At 45.0% G+C, this 7,985-nt stretch overlaps 1 protein-coding gene across 1 annotated transcript in view; it reads right to left on the reverse strand.

Moving 5' to 3' along the window:
* Positions 1 to 3,655, reverse strand: part of Il6st (interleukin 6 signal transducer) — a 41,040-nt gene extending 37,385 nt beyond the window's left edge. The window contains exon 1 of the mRNA XM_032898892.1: positions 3,491 to 3,655. The gene's annotated coding sequence lies outside the window, so the exon portion shown is untranslated. The remainder of the gene's footprint in view (positions 1 to 3,490) is intronic.
* Between the last annotated feature and the right edge of the window lie 4,330 nt (positions 3,656 to 7,985).

The raw sequence follows: 7,985 nt of genomic DNA on the forward strand, positions 1-7,985 counted from the left end.
AATCTTCCCATGAAATACCTACATAGACACTCAAGTACACATACAGGCACACCGTATCAACACTGTTATCAGAATTGTTTAAAAATCACAGCAATTTTCTTCCCCACATGCATGTATAAATAACTCATCATTATCAGTTGCTGCAGTCAGTAAAGTCTGTTCTTCTCTTACCTTCCCTAACAACTTGACTTTTCCGTTACAAATCTTACCCAGACTCCTCATCTCTCCCTAAGGACTGGACCAGATCACAGCACTTACAATAGCTGCCAGCTCCTCCCTCCTCTACACCACAACCTCCTCCTGGACCACTTCACAGCACAGTGCTGCACTCCCAGCTCCCTTCTTCTCAGAGTAACATTCAGGAGCACTGTTTAAAAGCCATCACTCTTCCTCAAAAGGTTTTAAAAGGGTGAATAATAATGCCAAATATTTCAACTATCAGAGGACCTAAGAAGTGATTTCATCCACCTGCACTGTCTGACTGCTCTCTGATATTCAATTTTATTTTAAAATATCATTAATAGAGGAGACTGGGGTATAGAGCGCTTGCTTACAATTTAGAAAGGTCCTTTCACAATGTTCAACCCCCCAGCCCACCACACAAATAAAACTCTTCCCTTAGATGTCTTTCTTTCAAATGATCGTGCTATAATCCGGGAGGGAATTATAAGCAGCCTGGCGTTTTATTCCAATTATGCTGAAATTATTCTTTCAGTTGTCCAGCTGCAGAGCAAATGTTTATGCTTCTCATTTTGCCCTTGCTCTTAACTTTCATCATTTCCACAGCAGCCACACCTGGATGGTAAGCTCAAGTTACCACAGACCTGCAGGCTTCCTCTAGCACACCTTCGGAGTGTGCACTTGTGCATGCCCTCTTGTTTGCTTCCACAGTGCCAGTGCCCTGCTGACTGCATTGGCCTGGCTCCATTGTTTATAACCCAAATTGACATCTCTTCGGTGGAATGTCCCCTACATTCACAAACATCTGTGTTCCCACTGCACTTTCCGAGTTCCCTAAAAGGATTCAAACCGTAGTCCAGCAATTACACAACTTCACGTGCTGAGAATCTTGACCCATTTAGGGAACAACTAAAAGAACAATTAGTTTGCGCATGTATGTACATAAGTTAAGTGCTACTGACAGAATATGTGCATGTATGCAGTGATGAAGGTTGAACCCAGGGCCTGGCACATGCTAGGCAAGCACTCTACTACTGGCTACATCCTCAGCTTAAACATGAGTTTTAAAAGACCTGGTATAACGGATTTACTCTGCCGCTCATATAGACAGTATGAAAAAGCCATGCATTACAGTTGAGGGTTCAGACTGAGCTCAGGAAATCTATGTATAAAGACAGCATCTGATAATAACTGTTTGCCTCTGTATAAAAGCTGATAAGACCTATTTCAATAAGGCTATGGAGAGCACATGAACATTAGCCAAATGTCCACACGGCGACTGACAAACAACGCTGCCTAAGTAGTCGTTAGTAAGATGACTATACTGTGGTGACAGCGCATGGCGGTCATTTACTCTGTTCCATGGTCCCTTCTAGCCTCTGTTCTACATTCAGGGTGAGACCCTCTAGTTTTCCCTCTCTCCAAACCTTATCCAGGCTTCAGGGCTGACCTCTGGGAACCCCACTGCTTATTTCAATTCCAATCCTTAAATGCCCACGGCATTTTCTCTATCCCTCACTATTTAATTGAAACTACTCTGTATCCGAGTAGTTTTTTCACACAATAGTTTGTTAACCCAATTTTGTAAACTTTGAAAAACCCAGATGTTATCTCAGGTATCTTTTATGAATTCCAGAGCAGGGTGAATAATATCAACCAAAACCTCACCTGTGATCAAGCCACCTTTGCAATCAAAAACAAGGAGAAAGCTTTAAGAACTTACTGCTTCCTTAGCAGACAAACTGCAAATGTACCAGGGCCAGGTGATGTGCACCACAATGTGGGCTGTGATCACATCTTGGGAAAATCCCTTCCTGCTACTACTACAGGGTTGTAACATTCAACGCCCCAGACCAACTTATAGTAATGGATTTTCTACAAGAAATCCATCAATATGCCAGTTTGTCAGCACAGGATTGGAGTCCTATGCTTTTGGGCCTGTTTCCTTTCCTAAGAGGTAGAATTATAACACCCACTTCATAGGTATGTAATAATCAGTGTTCATCCTAGCACTGAACTGAAATGCCACATTCTCCTAGGGAAAAAAAATATTTTTAAAACGAAAACAGAAAGTCATAAATAAAACAGGACAGAATGTCCAGTTACATAAGAATGCTGCATTAAATTAGCTGGTAGCATTATTTGTAATATCTTAAACCACCTATGCCAACAATCCAAAATTTCTACTATAAAGTTTATCTTACTCGACATTCCCCCTTGTAATTTGTTTTTCTCTTTCACTTGTGAGTAGAAGCAAATGGACACAATTCCCCCGCCCCCAAGAGAAACCTATGGAAAACAGAATGTAACCATCAGATTAGTCCTACTCAGCATTCCAGATTATAGTTAAAAATAATTCTCGATGATAAATATAAACACAAACTTGGAAAATTAAGACGATGGCGATCATCCCCTGATAATGAGTCAGTAATTTCAAATTAAGAGTCGTTCCAACTGGAAGCTGGCAGTCACACGCGGTCTAAAACAGTTTTGTTTACAGCACTGACCAGACCAAACAGCTAATCTTTCAGAAGATTCACCCTGACATTCCCGCATTAACTGACTACTTTGAAGCAGTACAGCTGCCGGAATGTCCAGTAACTATACAAATTAAGCCCAAATGAGTTTCCTTTGAGTGGAAAATGACAAGAACAGAAGTGGGCCAAGCCTTTGATGTTATTTTTGTTTGGAGTTCTGAATTAAAATGTTGTTCATCCAAGAAGGAGAGCCCCCTGATAGCTGAGGGGGGTCACTTTTACGCTTAGGAGAGGTGAAAATTTAAAGACAGATAGGCTTGCTCTCCGGATGTAAAAGCACGCGGGATTTATGAGGAAGGGTACGGACCAAAGAACGTTAATATTTATTATAAATACTGAACTTTCATCAACGCCGAAACGTTACGATGTCTGGGTAAAAAGTTCGCTCTGGATTAAGAAATATCAAGAGCAGGGGATGGTGGCGTTTCAGAGGACACCGAAGACCACACTTTCTGGGGCCATGTCTAGAGTTGGTTCAGTGGACATGGCACGGGAACTGAAAGAACGCGGGACGCGGTCACCCAGGACGCGCGATCCCGAAGGACTTTGGGGCGGGGGCTCCGGAACTGAGCGTCAGGAACGCGTTGGGGACGGCGAGTGACAACGTCAGGGAAGTCGGAGCCGGGAGAGGGGAGGGAAGGAATGCGGGGATTCCCAGGCGAGCCAGACCAGCTCCGGGCGTGCGCTCGGCGCCGGTCCAACCCGGCCTCGCTGGGCCCAGGGTGCCAGGTGGCAGCCCGCACCCTCCCGCGCCGGGGCCCTGTTCTCCTCACCTTCGGGCCGCGAGCCTCGCCGCTCCTGAGCGTCCCTCAGCCCCGCGGATCCCTGGCTCACACCGCCGGCCCCTCAGCGGAGCCGCAGCCTGGATCTCTCGAAGCTCTGGCCTCCTGACCGCACACGCCACCCTCGGTCCGCCGCTGACCTGGGCTCTCCTAGCTCCACCCCATGGCACCGCCCCCGGAGCGGGAGGCCGGAAGATCATTGGCTCTGATCAGTCTCGGAGCGCGCGGCCATTGGCTCAGGGTCGCCGGAGACGAAGGGGCGGGACTGCAGGCCTCTGCGATTCCCGTAACGCGGTTCCCGGCGTCCGGGATTCTGGAGATTGAGCCTGGTCGCCTCTCCTAGACTAGATCGAAGGCTTCCCCTCCGCTCCTGGGTGGGTGGCCGGAACGGAAGGTTCCATTTTCCCTAGGGTAATGGGTCGCTGACAGCAACCCAGATGCCTCCCGCGGTCCTCTCCCAGGCCTTCGGCAGCCTCCCTGGGCTGTCTTCCCCGAGGGCCTGTGAGCCTCGGGAGACCGCCAGGAGGCCCTTGGGACTCTGGAGGCAAGGGAGCTCCCTGGGGACAGGGCCGGGCTTAGTGGCCCTGACTGTACTCGCCCATAGTGACCGCTTCAGTTCTAGGCTTAAGTAAACGAACCTTTCCACTGTGCAATTTTTTGTTGTTCGTAAGTGAGTTTGGGTGTGATTGGTTGATCCGTAAGCTGGTGACCTGCCAAGAAACGTGTCTTTTTGCGGTTTGTTCCTCCTGATCTGTGATTAGAAATACCAAGGAAAAACCTATTTCATTGTAATCACTACCCTTCTCTTGATTGGAAAACGACCATAAGGCTACAATGTGCGTGGGTGAGTGCATGTGTGTGTGTGGTGTGTGGTGTGTACACTCTCACCCCCTCCCTCACATAAGATGAGAAGCTTAAAAGATAAGGAATGTATCTATAAAGAATCACTCCAATTTGCATTGGTTAATTTTTACTGAGCACGGAGCCCGCCCTGATGTGTGATTTGATATAATCAGTGTAGCTCCATTGAAGAAAATTGATTTTCTCATTCTCAACATCTACCTTTTGTTTTGATTTGCTCTAAAGGGGAGAAAGGACAGGAAGCTGGATGGATGGAGGGGTGTGTGAGAGGAGTTGGGGGACAGCAAAAAAAAAGTAAAAATTACTGTATAACATTCTCAAAAACTTTTTAAGAGACTAAGAGTGAAGAAATGACTCAAAAAACAGAAGGCTAGGGACTTTTGGAAGAATGATAGTCTACCACAATGAATTGTGGAGCAAAAAAAAAATACCCATAAATTAGTAATTTTAAAGTTCTTATGTTGACGATTCAGATGGGAGGAAATGGATCAAACTGCAGTCTAGCTTCCTGACCCCCTTTCCTCCCTGCCTCTTTCCTTTCCTCTGTTGCATCTCTATACCCCCAGCTCTAAATTATGACCCCTTAGCAGTTGGTCAGATAGTTTGAAAAGATACTGCAAAGGACCTTACTTAAAAGTCTCAGACACACTTGAGGTGCTTCAGCTAAAGATGTGTTCGGCTCCAGCCACTGTAGCTTGCTAACCTTCAGGGTGTGACAAGATAGGCCTGAGTGAAAAGACTTGTAAGGGCCTTTGTTCAGTTGAAGATCTTACAAATGTGCTCTGTGGAAAAGCATAATGGGTCTCTGGAATGACTGCCTCCAAACTGTTTAAATGCAAATCCTGGTGCTGGGACTTCCCACTGCTGTGACCTTGGAAAAGTCTCAAGCTTCTCCATCTGCAAAATGAGAAAGGTTCTGACCTACTAAGTTACCAGAACGAAATTATTTAAAACACAGAGAGAGTTTGACACATTGTATGGAGTCATTAAATATCAGGTACTCTTAAATGTCTCCTATTGCCTTTGCTTCTCAGACCTTTCTGCATTACAGCATTTATTTAAACCTCTGTTTATCTGAGGTGGTTGTGTGTAGAAGGAGGTCAATGTCTTATAATATGTTTACCTGCCTTGGCCCATGGGTGGGGGATTCAAAGGTCTACGCTGACTGTCTCACATACATGACTTATCAATTTATTTGTCTGTATTGGCTAAGCTCAGGCCTTGGCACTAAGCAACTCACATTTTGTGAGAGTGATTAAAATCCTAAGCAAAGGGACTGGAGAGATGGCTCAGCAGTTAAAACACTTGATGGTCTCAGGGAGGACCCAGATTCAATTCCCAGCACCCATATCAGGTGGCTCACAGCCAACGTAACTTCAGTTCCAGGGAATCTATCAATCCTGACCGCTGAGGACACCTGCACATACATGATGCACACAAACCCACAAACGCACACACAAACATGGAAAGAACAACTTTGACAAACAATCCTAAGCAGGAAAGAAAAATCAATGTTGGACGAAGAACTTCCAGAATGACAAGACATTAGGAAGGAAGCACCCACTCTGCGGAAGTTGCCTGATTTTCCAGACCCCTCTGTAGACTGTTAGCCTGGAAATAACCACTTTCTGGTTAAGGATTTATCACTAGAAATCCCCATTTATCATTGCAATGTACACTTTTTTCCAGTGGTAACATCTTGTTGGTTCTAAATACAGTTGATAATAAGTACCGGTTTGTGGAAGAAAAGATAAGATGATGGCAGTGGAGTGTCACATGCCCCACCTTCCTTCCGTGCGTGGAACAGGTGAGCAAAGCTGATGACACATACTATAGGACAAAGGTGACAAATGATGAAGACAAACTTGACCTGCTTCTGTCTGCCTCACTCTGACCCTGACCAGGATATAGGCACAATTCCTGTCTGTGTCCTGTAAGGTTTCTGAAACTCTGTGTCAGTCTCGCACGCTAAGGTCATCTAATGAGTTCGGTATCCTTGTTGATGATTCAGTGACTGCTCAGAGCTAACCATTCCTCACCCCTTTCCACAGGATCATTAGCTTCCTTTTATATGCAAGCAGCCCCAGGTAAAGCCACGCCTTCAGCCCAGTCATCTAGAGATCACTCCATCTCCTATATTTGGGGCTGTTTCTTTGTCAGTACCTGTAGCCGCCTCCATCTGTAAGCTTACGTGCTCAACTCCCACGGAAGCTGCAGTTTGTCCTCAGGATGATGTTGACACTTTGCTCACAGAGCTCATCAGTTATCTCCTACCTGTTCTTCTTCAGGAATGAGAAGCTTTTCAATCAGCCATTTTAACAACACTCTCACTGGGATCTTCAGTTCCCTTGGTCTTCGGTCTTATTTGCCTTGTCAAGCTGGTTCCTAACAATTTCCCCTTTCCTTGGACTGTACCCAATGTTTATTCTTAGTATGGAAATGTATGTCATTATTCTTGGGAAAGATCGGGACTACCATTTGTGAGCATCCTTGACCTTTTATTTTTTTTTTCATTTAGGATTCAGCTACTGTGGATAGGTATCCATTTCCTCTTCACCCTTGTGTCTCCCAAAAAGGAAGGTCCTTCACAAAAAACTGTTCATAAGGAATATTACTTCACATCCAATCAAACCTTCCTTAAGATATGCATCTGGAGAGTGACATTACATCAAGCAGTAGGCTATTTGGGGGACGTGAATTCCAGGAATTAGGGAGGTGCTAATTACTTCAATTTTTTCTGTTTATTTCCTCAGTATACACTTACCGTCAATTATGTGCCAGCACTGATATAGGTCTAAAGAAAACGTATATTTCCCTCAAGGGAGTGAAAGTGTATAACGTATACACAATATATAAATAAGCAAATAATGACCATATCGATGTCCCACTGCAGCAAAGAAAGTAAAAGGAGTATTTGGGAGTGCTTGTGCTTGAATACTCCAGGATCTCAACTCGGCTTTCTCTGCCTCATCCTAAGCGCACCCTCCCCTGGGTGGATTAGAGACAGCCACAAAAGTCTCTACGCTAGAATTAGATCCAGTTCCCTTCTTGAATTTGACTGTAAGACTGTACCGGGAAAGTGCCCGTAGCTTCTAAGAGTGCTGAGATGTGATGTCCAAAGTCCAACTGGCTCAGTGGACTGTGTGGAGAGAGCGGAGACTCTGGAAAATGAACGTGGTCTTGCTGATGTCTGTCTTGCTGCTGCCCCTGCTTTGGATCAAGCACATGAGCAAGGCATTGCTCTTACTGAGCACACACAGACTTTTCTGCTCTTACCAAAGCAATGGCTTCATCAGGAAAAAAAAAAAAGACTTAATATTTTCCCCCTGTCATTTCTCACCATGTGTTAAGTAACTTTGTCTTTGGATTGGGTTAAAATGTCTGGTGTTGGTTGGGGTTACTAACTTGAGTTTCACTTTAAAATTTGATGAATACATCTTGGCTTTGATTTATTAAATAGGCCTATACACACTTCTGCCAGTTTTCACTACCTAATTTATATGAAGTGTGAAGTAGTCCGAGTACTGAGGGCTACGAATCAAAATATCAACCAACTGGTTAACACTAAAGACGCTCTGTGTCCTGAGGTATCAGACATCCAGACTCAGATGGGTCGGTGCAGCTT

The sequence above is a fragment of the Rattus rattus genome, chromosome 3, assembly GCF_011064425.1.
Source record: "Rattus rattus isolate New Zealand chromosome 3, Rrattus_CSIRO_v1, whole genome shotgun sequence".
In the NCBI taxonomy this organism is placed as follows: domain Eukaryota; kingdom Metazoa; phylum Chordata; class Mammalia; order Rodentia; family Muridae; genus Rattus; species Rattus rattus.